At 42.9% G+C, this 15,733-nt stretch overlaps 1 protein-coding gene across 2 annotated transcripts in view; it reads right to left on the bottom strand.

Annotated features, from left to right (window-relative positions):
- The window catches only part of LOC129701721 (PH and SEC7 domain-containing protein 2-like), a 140,873-nt gene that overhangs the window by 108,018 nt on the left and 17,122 nt on the right, over positions 1 to 15,733 (bottom strand). Inside the window, exon 1 of one of the 2 annotated variants that reach the window (XM_055643095.1) lies at positions 6,140 to 6,457. The exons of the other annotated variant lie outside the window; for it this stretch is intronic. The gene's annotated coding sequence lies outside the window, so the exon portion shown is untranslated. Of the gene's footprint in view, positions 1 to 6,139; positions 6,458 to 15,733 lie in introns of those variants that run through there. 2 annotated transcript variants of the gene reach the window in all.

The following is a 15,733-nucleotide window of genomic DNA, read 5'->3' as shown; positions in this document are numbered from 1 at the left end:
ACAGCCCAGCTGGAAGTCTGGTTCATTCTAGAGCACAGGCCTTTATTACAGCTGAAATCTAGTTAGAGTGCAGAATTATTGCTACATCCTAATATAATGTGGGGTGAATTTAATTGTCTGATGTCTATTTCTCTTAGCGGAGATGACAAGAAGGAAGCATAGGTTAAGGAAGCTGGTAGAAGAATGAGTGGAGAGATGAGAATTTATTTTCCACCTAACATGTAATCTTGTTTTCTTTGCACGAGTACTGCTGGATGACCTGCTGAGGAATTCAAGCATTTTCTATTTTAGAATCAAATGATTTGCCATTAATGTTTAATTCACAGTCACTTTTCTTCCAAGCATGCCCTGGTTAAGAAATTGACCTTTTCACTGTTTTAGGTACTTACAGAACAGAAAGTGACCTTTCATCCCATGGACTGTGGAATAATAAAAGAGGCCAAGGGGAAATAAATTAAATTGGATTGAAGTCAGAATTCAAAGTCAAAGATGACCAAAACCTCAGGATACTGTTTGCAGATGACATAAGGGCATTATACAAAATGGTCAATCGACTACTGTTTCACCTTCCCGATGTAGAGGCAATCACATCGTTCACCATAAATACTGCATAATAAAATGAAATGAGTACAAATATATTATTATTGTTTCACATTGGAATTAGTGTCTTGTAAAAGAGAAAGGGGTAGGTGTCCTACCTCCTGCACTGCACTCGTTCTTTGCAGTTATGAGAGAGGAGAGTAAGTTTTACTGTTTTTTGACATGATCCTCATGCAGGGAGACATGGTAATAGTCTATCAAAAAATTCATGCTCTGGCCCACAAATTTCCCCACATGCATAATCACAGCTATAACCTAGAAAATCTTATAGACATGAAAAATATGATACTTCAACCACGATATGAAGCCAGAATCAATATAGTCTATTATGAAGCACGTTGATTGAAAATGTGATGTTTTTACTTCAGACTTCCAGAATTCTTACTTCCATCTGTAATTTCAGATAATTATTCTGCTTCCAGTATCACAGCTGACCTGTTGTCCCATTTTACCCTTTTTTCACCTTGCACTTCTTTTATCATTTTATGTCTACTGCCTTTCACCTGATCACAGATTTCTCCTTTTGATTGCTGCTTCCCCTCTCCTTTCTCTGCATTTCAAGTCGTCATTATCTCAACTAGGAACAGTTCTGATAAAAGGACAATAACCTGAAATATTGACCCCATTCTTCTACCCTCAGATGCTGCCTACCTTGCACCTGCTGATTACATCAGATAAATGTGCAAGGTGGTTCGTCAAAAGCAGCGTTAACATGTAGTACAGGAAGCTAAAGGAAAATAAATGTTATGTTTGCTTTTATCCAAGGGAATAAGAGCATAGAAGTCATACTGCGATTGTAAAAGGCTTCTATGAGACCATACCTGGAATACTCGTGTGTTGGAAGGAACTACAGATGCTGGTTTAAGCCGACGATAGGCACAAAAAGCTGGAGTAACTTTGGAAAAAGGAATGGATGATGTTTCGAGTCGAGATCCTTCTTGTCTCAAGAAGGGTCTCGACCCGAAACGTCACATTCTGGAATATTCTTTGCAGGTTTGGTCTCGCTACCTAAACGAGGTATACTTGTATTGCAGAATTTGAAGTCCAAATTAGCTTGAGTGATTTATGGGATAAGGGGTTGTCCAATGAGGAGGTTTATTCAAAAGTTGGTTGTAATGAAATTTACTTGAAAATAGAGATGCGTGAGGGCAGATTAATTTAAGCTGTTTAAAATTATTACATTTTATTATATAAAAGGGACTAGCAATTTATTATTTGCTATTGGTGGAATATACTGTCAGAAGGTGCCATGGAAGATTCAATGGTAAATATGACAATAAAAATGAAAAGTATTGAAGTAACAAAACTTGCAGAACTAGTCAAGAGTCAAGTCAAGAGTCAATTTAATTGTCATTTAAATTAAACTAATGGGGCTGTCCTCTGATTCGAACTCGGGGAATTACGGTAATAGCCGCTCGAGTCTTCCCGAGCTTACCACATTTCCCGAATACTTGGCGTTAGCGTTACGAGCCGCCAAGAGACGTCCCGAGCTCTGACGTACCCGCTACGTACATTCTACGTGCTTCCACGAGTTTGATTTTTTTTTAACTTGGGAGTTCTTGGGTGAACGCGTACAGTGGGTCAGGCCCTTTGAGGAAAGCTGAAGTAGAGCGAGACAAAGTGGATGTTTCTTACCAAAAGCCAAACAGGCATATTACGGTGTGCAGCTACCTTCTTAAATTTTGGATGAACTCCTTAGTAATTACTGACAATAATGCGAGAAAATAGGAGTAGGCCGCCAAGCACTCAAGTCTGCCCTTCCGTGCAATGGCTGATCTATGTTGGCCTCAACTCTTCTGTGCCAGTTCCTGTAACCCTTAGTTCATAGATCTATCAAATATTTACCATTTTTATCCTTAAATATATCTGATGATTTGGCCTCCTCCACCCTACGAGTTGTAGAGTTCCATCCAATTGAATGTCCTCTGAGAGAAGAATATTCTGTGCTCCTGTTTTAAATAGTGATCCCTTTATTTTGCAGATATGTCACCTTGTTTGTAACCCTCTCATTCATGAAAACATCTTAAAATCTATTCTGTCAAGCCCTCTTAGAATCTTATATGTTTGAATGAGAAAGCATATCAGATGGCATAGTCAGCAAGGTAAGAGTGGTGAAAGGTGTTCTGAAGGACAGAGACTGGCAAGTATAAATGCACAGGTAAAGTTCAATAATTTAACCATATCTGATTCACTGCTATTTAGTGGATTCATCCACTTGCATCACAATATATATTGTTTGAGAACTTCATAATTTTTTACAGTGATGAAATTAGTTTGTAATATTTCACATTAAAATACAGTAAAATACAGTACTCAATTTGTAATTGGAGTCTTGGTCTCTGTAAACCTTACACAGAGATGGTAGAAACATTACTCATGTTTCAATTTTATAGGCAATTTGAAAATCGATTCATAAAAATTAAAACTAATTTTATATAATTTAATGCCACTTTATAAATTAAACTATTGTTTCTACAATATTTTGGAAGAAACAACTGCTGGGATAGCAAGGTAAAGCTTTGGTTGCTGATCTTGCTCATTATTTAATACTCGACTGAGTTTCTTTTATCTATTAAGTATTAACAAAATGCTATCTATATCTATATATTACTAAAACTCTCATCTTGTTTGTTTGTACGCATGCATGCATGCATGCATGCGTGCGTGGATGTGATATCCCCAAAAAAACCGCCAAAATAGTACACGATAGCGCTACAATTTATGGCCCACCTTACTCACCATTGTCCTGGGACATAAATGAAACAAATTTTGTTCGGATTTATGTTATATTTTACAAGTTATTGATATTTTAAACTTTACAAAAACACTTTTCAAACCACTTTTCCACTTGCCCTGCCCGTCAGCCACGTTACAATGATGTCACAATGGGATCCCGAATCTAAAACTTTGTTTAATTCAAATTTTTTTTTATTTTATTCAAATGCTTCCATTTTCATTAACAGCTTATGAGCCTGTCCCGCTTAGGTGACTTTTTAGGCGACTATGCGGTCGCCACATGGTTGCCACATGGTTGCCACATGTTCGTGGGTGGTTGCCGGGGAGTCGCCTTCATGGTTGTGAGTAGTTCCCGCATTCTCGGAACTAGTCGCGGCTTCATTCTGGTCGCCGCTAATTTTTCCACATGTTCATTTGCTCATTTTTCAACGTTGAAAAATTAGCGGCAACCAGAATGAAGCCGCGAGAGTAGTGAGAATTCTCATGCCATAGGTGCAGTGGTAGTGGGTCGCCAGGAGGTCGTAGGTTCTCGTATGTTGTTGCCGGTGCTGACCAGTGACTTTCATTGGCACATTGGGGAAAAAAAAAACGTAAACAGCAGTTTTCAGAACAAAGGATAACCGACCAGTAATGTTAATGTCCGCTGAGCTTCACAGCCGTGTATCTCTGGCTTCTTAAACATTGTCTCCACTCCCTCTCCCCATTCAGTCTCCCCCTTCTCCCCCTTCTCCCCCGCCTCTTTTAAAGGACTTAAGTGACCCTTCCCGTATGTGTTTTCACCGTCTTAATTAAATGCCAACCTTCCTGTTCATCGTGGTTTGTGTCCGTATCACAATGGCTTCGCACCGTGTGAATTTCACTCAGACACCGCTCCCCCCGCTTGCCCTGTCCCCCGCCTGCATAACTGGCTGGTGAAGGAAGCGATGTGTGTATGTGTGTGTGTGTGTGTTCCACTCTGACAGTCGCTGGTCCAGTCGCCGGTTTTTCAGCAACCTGCTACGACTTGACAGTCATCGGCAGTCGCCTGGAAAATCGCCTGTGGGACAGGCCCACAACATTGTGTTTTGGTTATTTTAAAGAATAAACATGATTTTCATTGTGGTGGGGTGGGATAGGGGGAAGTAAGGAGTGGAGGAGCAGGGGATAGAGGGAGAGGAGGGGGTAGGGAGGGGAGAGGGAGGGGGACGTGGGGGAGGTGAGGAGGGAGAGTGGTGGAGGAGGGGGGGGGGGGTAGAGGGAGAGGAAGGGCAGTGGGGGAGGTGTGAGGAGGGAGAGTGGGGGAGTAGGATATGGGGAAGGTGAGGAGTGGGGGGAGCAGGGCGATAGAGGGAGAGGAGGGGGTAGGGAGGGGAGAGGGGTTATTGAGTGAGGGAGGGAGTGACTGAGGGTATGGGAAAGGAGAGGGAGGGAGAGGTGAGGGAGGAAGTGGGGAGAGGAGGAGAGGGGAAAGAAGAGGGAGAGTGAAGAGGAGGGGGAGGGAGTGCTGGGGATGAGGGGGAATGGAGGAGGATAGACGTAGGAAGAGGGATGGCGAGGCACAGTTGGGGAAGGGTTGACGTGACTCGCGTCACAACGGGGATCTCTGGCATCACAACAGGAACCCCTCAGCCGGGCCTGCGCAGTTGGGGGCTATGGGTCAGTGGTGGAATATTGCTTTGGGGGACGAGCCCAATGGGCCCCGCACCTGATCTAGTACACTTATAAACTTTCGCAAAACCAAACTTGTGAATTATAATGATTTACAAATTCTATTGAGAAAATAACTAGTTTCGCTTCGTAAAGTTATTAGTAATTTTCATATAACCTCTTATATTAAACTCACGTTATCCTTCAGGAACCTTTGATAGTTATTATTTCTCTCCAAACTGCTAAGAGTGTTCAACAGAATATTTTATTCAGATGTATCAATATTTTTCCTCAGCAAATACTTTTTTTTTCCCAAGAATACATATGGAAATTCTTAAGAGCCAGCATGGACCACAGATATAAAAAAATAATCAAGGGTTTTATATATTAACTTCCATCTGTTCAGCTTCACAAGCATTTTAAAGGGACAATAAGATTATTTGGGACCCTGGGAACTCAAAGCTCATCTATTGCTTATGCTGAAATTGAGCAGCAGAAAACACAGACTAACAGCATTTATCATTGAATACTACATTTAAATTAACAAATCTATAAAAACATCCTTCCATTTGTATTTAAATAAATCTTTCTCATGAAAGAAGAAAGGCAGGTGTAGAAGGCTACAAACCCAAATTCCTCATTGATAGTACCCTTGATCAGCGTTGATTGAACTATATTATTTCAGGATCATAGTACAATTACCATGACAACGATATGAACTGGCAACTGCAGCTACCACCAGATTAATCTACAACTTCATAATAGATCAATCTTATTGCTAAATAAGAAGAATTTCTTATAAATAGCTTCTGTATGCAACTTAAAATATTCAACAATTTTAATTTATCATTAATTTGTATTCTTGAGAAAATGCATTGGCATTGTGCATTATTTCCAGTGGGTATGTCTTATATCAAATGGTTTTAAATGCATTATACACATTCATTACAATATTCATAAAGGTAAAGATCTGGATTCATTCGTGCCCCAGTAGTAATTCGTGCCCCAGCTCAGATAATATACGAGACCAACATTCGAATGTGAAAATGCAGCCAGAAATTGCCATGTTCTACAAAAATCTATTACACATCACTTCAAGAGCAACAGAATGTTGTAATAAAGAAACTGTGCTATAGTCAAATCATAAAATGCAGTAGTGAATTATATCTGCACTTACCAGAACCAGCAGCTTCTTTCAGCACAACACCCTTTTCTCTACAGCCATCCATGCAAAATAATCAGCAGCTGCACACCGGGGCTTATCCCATCCCCCCCAAACCCTGCCCAGGCACTTCATATGGTATCTTCCTAATTAGAAAGCTCCAATGCACAAGTCTTATCTTCCAGGTGTCACAGAACTGAACAGGGATGTAGGATACAGGATCTGCATACAGGGGTAAAGTGAACAATGATCACTATATTCCAACAAGAAAAGATCTCAATAGATAACCCATATGGACCAGCAGTGCAGGCTGACCAACATCAAATGGTAAAAAGGTGTGAGTAAACTGCGGAATATATTCTATAACAACAGGATTTCATGATCTTCAGTATTTATGCGCCTACATCTTAGAATTAATATCCAATGTTTAACAAAATATATTTTTGAATAATCACAAGAAATTAGTTGAAAATTAAAATATATCTTAAACAATAAGGCAATGCACCTTGCACTGAAAAACAATTTTCATCATTTTAACACAGTAAAGTAAATTGTATGGTCTAGTACTCTGCAGAAATCTGTTCCCTTACTGTGATATCAACTGGGAAATTAAATTTAAAAATCAACCCAAAATATTGCAACTGAACCATTCTCAAAACTATTGTGCCATATTTGATTTTTTTTAATTGCCAGTATATTTATTTGTAGTTATTAGTATTATTAATAAGTATGACAATAGATAAATACGAAAAATCACGATGTATCAAAAGCAACCAAAATAATTTATTAAGCTTTCAAGGTCAAAGCATAACCAGGGAAAAAAGAAAAGGGTGACAACTAACACTATTTCACTTAACTGTGGAATAAAATGCTGGAGGCAACCCTACTCGACTTGATCAACCCTACTGCTTTATTTATTGAACCATCATTTATGCCATAAGGAAATAAGGATTTTTTTCAATCCAGGATTTCAATGATGCACATAAAATTAAAGCATAGCAATATTTGAATAACCTATTATTTGACATGTTCAATGCTCAGTTTGCTCTTCACAATAATCAATAGATCCTACTGCCTGATGAGTAATGCATGTATTAAGCTCCTAAAGCCCCTGACCCACTATGGTGATTTTTTTCGGCGATACCCGGCTGTTTTCACATGGTCACGGGGTGATGCCTGTATGGTCGTGAGTAGTCTCCTAAAGTCGCCTAACGAGTCGTAACGTTTTTCTGGCCACCGCGGGATTTTTAAATTTTCCAATTTTTTTTTCCCGACTGTGGACTAAAGGGCCTGTCCCACGAGCATGCGCCTGCATGCGGCAAGCGCGACCAAACCGGAAGCGGGGGCCGCGCGTGTGTCGCGCGGAGGTCAAGTGATCCCCGTACAGGGCCGGTCCCACCAGCATGCGACTGCATGCAGCAAGCGTGACCAAACCAGAAGTGAGGGCCGCGCGGAGATAGAGTGAGTGACGTGAAGTTCGAGCGAAGTCTACGGGAAGTTCGCGTTAGGCGTACGCCATTAAGACCCTGCGTACGGTGTTGAGACGGTGCTCATTACTCATCAGGCCGTTGCTGTGCGAAAATTTTTGAACACTGTCAGTTTTCCAGAGCCCCGCGCGATGTCGGGACCAGCTCCGCACAACTCCAAACGGCTCTGGCGATCGAAGTGGGACCGGCCTCGTGAGGCCGTACGGCTCAAGCGACCACGTTAGGTCGTGCTTGCCTTGTGCAGTCGCATGCTCATGGGACAGGCCCTTTAACGTAGCTTGTCTTCTCCTGTCGTAGGTGCTGTCATAGGTTGTCGCCAGGATGACGCAGGTTGTCGCCGGGTGTTGTTGGTTGGCGCCGGGTGCTGACTTTGGTGAATTCTATTGGTGACTACCTACGTCAACCTATGTCGACCGGCGACAGGTAGCGGCGACTGAATTATCTTCAGATGTCTTCAGTTGTTGCCGACAGGGTCATTGCTTGGCATAGCTTGTCACAGGTGGACATAGGTTGTCTTTGGTTGTCGTAGGTTGTCACCTGTGTGGTCGTAGGTTGTCGTAGGTATGGTCATAGGTGGACGTCCAAATGGGTCGCCGGTTGTCGTTAACTTGCCGTAGCTTGACGTCGACTAGGTGGTAGGTTGTCATAGCTTGTCGTAGACATTGTCGTTGGGGGGGTCCAGTCATCGCTTTTTCAGCGACCTGCTATGACTGTGACAGTTGCCAGCAGTCGCCGAAAAAATCGCTTAAGTGAGACAGGCCCTTAACAAATTCATTAGTGAGGTGTGCATGGACTGGTTATTTGCAGGCAAGGGTAATTTTAGGGTTTAGTTTAGTTTAAATGAAACAGGCCCTTCAGCCCACTGAATCCCGAGTGCATCCTAAATATTGATCACTCATTCACACTCGCTCTATATTATCCCACTTTTGTATCATCTTCTGGCCAATTAACATACAAACCCACACATCTTTGGGATGTGGGAGTAAATCAGAGCACCCATAGAAAGCCCATGCAGTCACAGGGAGAACGTGCAAACTCCACACCGACAGCAACCAAGGTCAGGATCGAACATGAGTCTCTGGTGCTGTGAGGCAGCAGCTTACCCGCTCTTCCACTGTGCTGTAATTACATTTAAGGAAGTTGAAATTACTAAACTTGAAATTCAACAAAAATGGTGCGAATAGGAGCTGGGAGGAGCAAAGAGATGTAATGTATGAAAACACAAATCACTAAAAGATTGTGCACATGCAGAAAAAGTGATCATATGGTTGAGTGTAATGTTTGCCTTTACTTCAGTGAGGATTTTATGCTTCAGTTCTACAGACTTTCCATACACACCACTGAAATAATTTTTTGAGCATCGCACCTCAGAAAAGCTATAATGGCATTTGAGAGTGTATGTTAAAAATTGTTCGGTATTTTCTTTCCTTAAGTGCTGTAATAACCTTGCTACATTGCATTCTGAATCTTGTCACACTCCAGAAGCTTAAGTACAAAAATCTTGGCTTACATTCCAGGATAATATAGAATGTGAGTTGCATGGTTGGGGGAATCATTTTTCAGATGATTTGCAAAAGACTATGACATTATTTTGAAATGGAGCAGTGGGTTAATTCCGGCGTCCTGGTTATGAATATAATTATAAAAAAGACTGACATGTCACTATAACCTAATGTTTGTGGACGCTTATCATGCGTATTTCGTCTCATGTGTTTCCAATATTACAACTTAAATGTATATACATTCCAATAAAATGTTTGGGATTCTGAAGGTTGTGAAATACACGACATAAAACCAAGACTTTTTTTGTTGTCACCAAAAGATGGGACCTTTTCGAAAAGCTGAAGTCTTGACCATACAAGAGGATTTTAAAAGTTAGATGCATTCAAAGACATGAAATTCATGTTAACCTGATATAAATATTTTTATTATTATTTCAATTAGTTATGCTCAAGACTGGAGATTGGAGGGAAAAGGAAAAACACTTCTGACAAAAGTTATTTTTCTATATAGCTTGGATTACTTGATAAAAATAGTAGTGATGTTAAATTAGTAGCATGTTAAATTAAAGCCGAAAATGCTGGAATTACTCAGCACATCAGGCAACATCTGAGGGAAGAGAACCAGAGTTGATTTTTCAAGTTAAATAACTTTTGTCAGAACTGAAAGCCACCCACAATGTTCTGATGAAGATTGTAGGTAAAGGTTTTGACCTGAAATGTTAATTCTGTTTATCCTCCCACAGATATTTAAAAAAACAAGGCAGGATCTCAGCCCTGCACTCGCTGCCATTGTGCAGCAAGGAGGCGGTGGCGGCGAAGAAACAGTGTTAAAGAAGACAGCTCCATCCTGCGGGTTTGAGTCAAAGATAGAATTCAGCGCGGCCGCATCTATTGATATGACCTACAAAGGGAAAATGCGTACCGACCAGTCTCTCTGCTTCATATACACGGGAATTCCCTCAGTATGGTCACTCTGCATTATGAAGTCCTTGACAATGAACCCCATGGGCAATCACTACCAAAGTGCCTGCGCACACAGTCAGTACACCTCTCAGACACTTGTCTCCCATAGTAAGTCACCCCAACCCCCCCCCCCCCCCCCCCCCCCCCCCCCCCCCCCCCCCCCCCACCTTTCCCTCCCAACTCCAGTCCTGTCCCGACCCCCTGGGAAACTGAAAGGAGCGACAATCAACTGCCACGGATACAAATAATGTCATACACAAGAAAGGGCAGATGCTGGTTGACAAAAAGTGAACACACAGTGCTGGAGTAACACAAAGACGCAGCAGAATTTTGGAAACGTCATCCCGTCACCCATTCCTTCTCTCCAGAGATGCTGCCTGTCCGGTGAGTTAAAGAGTGCCCACGGTAGACTCACGAGTCACTACGGTAAACTCATGGGCTACTACGTTCTTACAACGAGTTTAAATCTTTTACTTCAAGAGTAAATTTGACTCGTGGAAATCTTTCATCATGTTGAAAGATTTTCACGAGTTAACAAGTTTCCCGAGTACCTGCCGTTAGCGTTATGAGTTCCGACGTTCCCACTACATTAATTCTACGTGATTACCATGAGTTTGATTTGTTTTAAACTCGGGATCACTCATGGGTGGACTCGCACCATGAGACAGGGATTTAAGGAGGGATTGATTGGAGATTAGTCAAGTGGATGAGAAATGGGGAAGATAGTAATCAAAGCTGAAGGTGATATGAGTAGAAAACAAAGGGTTGTAGATGGTGCAATCTGATAAGAAAGAAAGTTGAGAGTACAGAAGCAAAGGGTGGGATGGTGGGTGGGAGGAAACTGGGGGGGGGGCACCTGGAGTAGGAAGGGGTGGGTGTTGAGCAGAGGACATTGCGGAGGAGACGGAAAAAACTAGAAGATGGTGAGGGAGGGAGGGGGTAGGAGTTGTAGGAGGGTGTGGAAATAAAGGTGTGCTTGAGAGAATCTGGGGAGCTCAGGAGAGAAATTGGAGGATTCAACATTCATGGCATTGGGTTGAAGGCTGCAGAGGCAGCTGCTGTTCTTCTCAGTTGCATGGGGGTATTACTCTTACAGTGGAGAAGGCTGAGGGACAGATTGGTGTGGGAATAGGAAGGGGAATGGAAGTGGTTTGCAAACAGGGCTCCAGCGAAGCAGTCACCAAATCTATGCTTGGGTTTACCGATGTGGAGGAGCCCGTATCAAGAGCGTTGAATGTGATAGATGAGGTTGCAGCAGGTGCATGTTTCCCTCCAGGTGAGATTGCAGTTCACCTGCACCTCCTCTATTCTCATCGATTGCATTTGGTGCCCTTGATATGGTCTAATTTACATTGGTGAGATTAAGCAAAGACTAGACACTTTTCAAACACTTTGCAGACTCGTTCCAAACAGTTTCCAAGCACTCTGTCCACCTGGGCTATCTGGAGCTCCCAGTTACAAAACTACCCCTGCTGCCCCACACTGCCCTCTGGTGAAACCCTGGAAAACATGAACAACTTCCCATTCTCCTCAGCAAAGGCAGACGTTGACAATAACATTTACCATTGATTTCAATTCACCAATGCACCCTTTGGTCAGTTGAGAAAAACTGTGTTTGCAGATTAAGTCATCCGACCAACTCAGTCTACCCGGCGACAGCAATTTCTGCCCTTCTATTAGCTTCCGACAACTGCATTATCTACATTGGGCTTCTCAAAGCTCCGGAAAATTTCAACTGATGCTGCCTCCAATGAACCAATAAATTAGGTCCTCAGTCATGAAGGCAATATTCTCATTATTGAGGCCTCAGCTACACTCAGTCTTCCACATTGAGCAATGCTGATCACATGCGGCATAATATCAAACTCCCTGTTCGGATGAGTGACTGGGAGAGAGTGCGTGAGTTAGTGTGTGCACACTCATGAGATTTTCAGGTTCTACACCGCATGAGGTAGTGGGTAAGATATTGTTGCAGATATTGAAAGATGGAATTTAATAATGCATTGACTCAGCTTTAGCATGCGTGTGAGGCCATTAAAACATTTGTATCACGGTATTTATCTTCTGGATGCTTCAATCCAGGTGTTCAATTCAAATGTAACCTCTTCCCACTGCTGCTCGACTACCTGTCTGAAGGACTTCCGTGCCCTGAGAGTACAAATATTCTCTGCATCTCTCCCTAACTGATCAACCAAAGCTTTCAGTTGCATCGGAACATTTGAGTGTTCAATTTCATCCTTCGTGACTGAAGGAATGAATGAATTAATGAATGATTGAATGAATGAATAAGTTTATTGGCCAAGTATGTTCACATACAAGGAATTTGCCTTGGTGCTCCGCTCGCAAATGACAAAATGACAAATGAGAATGACACATAAAACGTTAAACATTAATAATAAAACATTATTGATTAAGCATGTGAATTAAATAAAATACCAGAGCAAAAGGTGGCAACAGATTTGTGGTTATTGAGTAGAGCTGCTACTCGTGGAATAAAAAAACTGTTTTTTATCTGGCTGTGGCAGCTTTAACAGTCCCAAGTCGCCTTCCAGAGGGAAGTGATTCAAAGAGTTTGTGGCCAGGGTGAGGGGGGTCAGAGATGATCGTGCCCGCTCACTTCCTGGCCCTTGCAGTGTACAGTTCATCAATGGAGGGAAGGTTGCAGCTAACAACCTTCTTGGCTGATCGGACGATTCGCTGCAGCCTCCGGGTGTCATGCTTGGTTGCTGAGCCAAACCAGCCCATGATGGAGAAGGTGAGGACAGGTTCTACGATGGTCGTATAGAATTGGACCATCATTGCCTATGGCAGATTGTGCTTCTTCAGCTGCCGCAGCAACTCTTAATGAAGTGCAGCTGTGGCTTAAAATCAGCTTTCCATGGGTTCAACTGGTTCAAGCCATTCATAAAAATTGGGCACCATGGATATCCACTAAGATATTTAATACAATAATGCGGGGTGAATACCACAGAACGGATAATAAAGTGAGGACATACCTTTTGTTTGTTGTGACTGGATCAAATAGTTACAGGTTAATTGTGCATAAAGATCTCAGTGTACTGTTTGAATAAAGCCCACAGGAATTGTTCATTGTACACAAAATTTTAATATTAAAGAGGTTCACGTGTTGTATAAACACTCAGTTTAATATTTAAACGATGCAGCTCAACAATTAGTACAAAAGGATAAGGTGTGTGTGTTAACGTGTTGTGTTAACGTGTTGACTGTGAAGTGAAGACGAGCTCCGTCGCCCACTGCACACCCTCAGCTGTTCACCCAGGTTGGCTTTGATTGGTCGGCCCAGATCACGGCAGTTCACGGGAGAGCTCGAGCCCGACGTATGATGGTTCGAGACCAAAGTGGCCCAGCCCGCCACATGACCCCCCCCCCCCCCCCCCCCCGACCCCCAGAACCAGAGTATTGGACGTCGCTTGGACTGTCGAGTGCGGCGGCCTGACCTTGTTTACGTGTCTCTTGTGTTCGGGGTTGCAGCTGGTTGAGTTAGGTATGTTACAAAACTTACCTTCAGTGGCGCTGTAATTCTACCACCGACCGTGTGCGCGATTTTGGCACGTTTGAGGGGGGGCGGGGTTAAAACGGGTTTTTTTCCCCAACCTGGTCCTGAATTATATTTGTTAGAGTGCAACATTTTGCTAAAGAATCATTCCTACGGCCGTTCTGTGTGTTTTTTTAAAAAATTCACCCGACAAGTTAATCGCTGGAATGATTTTAAAAGCAGCTTCTGAAGCCGCCAATGCCGACAACGGGGACGGATTTTATGCAGGACCAGGTAAAAGAAAGTAGCTTATTTTTATGTATAAAATGTTGCTTAAGATGTATTTAATTCACATTTTAGGTTGCGAAACGGTGATTCCCCCCCCCCCGAAGAACCAGCAGTGTATTTGCTGCAGATACGGGGGTATAAATTCACCGCATCTGAACGGTTTAAATGGTCCCGTTCCAGTAAAACTCACTCGCAAGCAGATTTAAATGGCCATTAATTTACAGGTATAAACATTAAATCCCTTCCATTTGGCTTATAAACCCATGACAATGAGATTTTAAAATTATGTTATATTCTGAATTATTGTGTGAATGTTATTTGGACACTTAGGCTATTTAAAAATGTTAATCTATTCTTAAGAAATGGATAGATGTTTAGATCTAGTAATTGAATTTTGTAATTAGCTACAATTAGGTAACTAACTAATTATATGCTTTAATTTCAAGTCATCTAAGTAAAATTGTTTCATATTTGTTTCAGAATGCTTCAATCTATAATAACTGAAAATTTCTTTCAGTTCTCTTAAATTGTAAGAAAGTTATCGGCCTTTAAATGTTCTCAATCACAGCTTTTGTGTTCAGTCAATGAAAATGCAATAGGGAACAAGATGCCAATTTCCGAGTATGAAAATTGTCATAACTTCTTTACTTTAATACTGAAGATATGAAAGTGAATTAGGTGTCAAATTAAACTTATTTGTATGCTTTATCTGATGGGATAAATTAAAGACTTGATTTTTAAAATCTCAAAATTTTGTAACATTGCTAGTTGAGTTGAGGGCAGGTTCTTGAGTCCAAAAGGCATGCGCAGGTACTCAAAGAGCCCGAAAGGGGTGATGAGGGCCGTCTTGCGGATGTCGTCTGGGTGGACCAGAATCTGATGGTAGCCGTGTACCAGGTCAATCTTGGAAAATACCTTGTCACCGTCCAGGTTTGCCGTGAAGTCTTGAATGTGAGGGGCAGGGTACCAGTCGGCTGTTTTGACCTTGTTGAGACGGCGGTAGTCCCCACAGGGTCTCCATTCCCCAGATGCTTTGGGGACCGTGAAGCGGGGATGCCCACGGGCTGTCTGAGCGGCGTACTATGCCCATTTCCTCTATCTTGTGAAACTCGCCTTTGGCCAGTTGGAGTTTGTCTAGGGGAAGCCTGCGTGCGCGTGCATGGAGGGGCGGTCTGGTGGTGGGGATATGGTGCTTCACCCCATGCTTGGGGCTGGCTGTTGTGAACTGGGGAGTTATGATGTCAGGGAAATCGGCCAATATCCTGGCATACTCATTGTCGGAAAAGGTCACCAAGCCGAGGTTGGGTGCAGTCAACTCAGCGTGGCACAAGCCGATCGACATGAACGTTTCAGGGAGTGCGTCCAGAGGAAGTCGGCGGCTGGCAGCGGTTGTGAGACATCGGTGATGGTAAAGGCCCACTTGAAGAGACAGGAGTTTAAGTTTAGCGGGATTGTGCGGACCCCATATGTCTGATGTTGCTGTTATTGGCGGAAGTCAGGGGAGGCCCCTTCTTTCCGGATCGAGAGTCGGTGCCCGAGGGTGGCAATACACTGACCTACGCTCCCGTGTCAACTAGAAAATGCCGCCCCGTAAGACGATCCCAAGTGTAGAGGAGACGATGTTTTTGGCTGGCCACAACTGCTACTACCGATGGCCGGCCGAGGCATTTCCCAGGGTGGTCGTCATCGGCGGGCCTCGGAGCCCCGCCTTTGGTGGTAGTAGCACAACTTGTCCTTGCTGATGCCGTTGGTGGCTGACGTTACTGTTGCCCCCTCCTTGGAGGCTGGGACCACCCGTATAACCTGCCAAGGCACAACCGCCACCCGATTGATGGTGGCTCCACCTTGCCTGCCACAGCATATCCGCTCGGGC

Source organism: Leucoraja erinacea, chromosome 11, assembly GCF_028641065.1.
Source record: "Leucoraja erinacea ecotype New England chromosome 11, Leri_hhj_1, whole genome shotgun sequence".
NCBI lineage: Eukaryota > Metazoa > Chordata > Chondrichthyes > Rajiformes > Rajidae > Leucoraja > Leucoraja erinaceus.
This window is presented reverse-complemented; position numbering and strand designations above follow the sequence as displayed.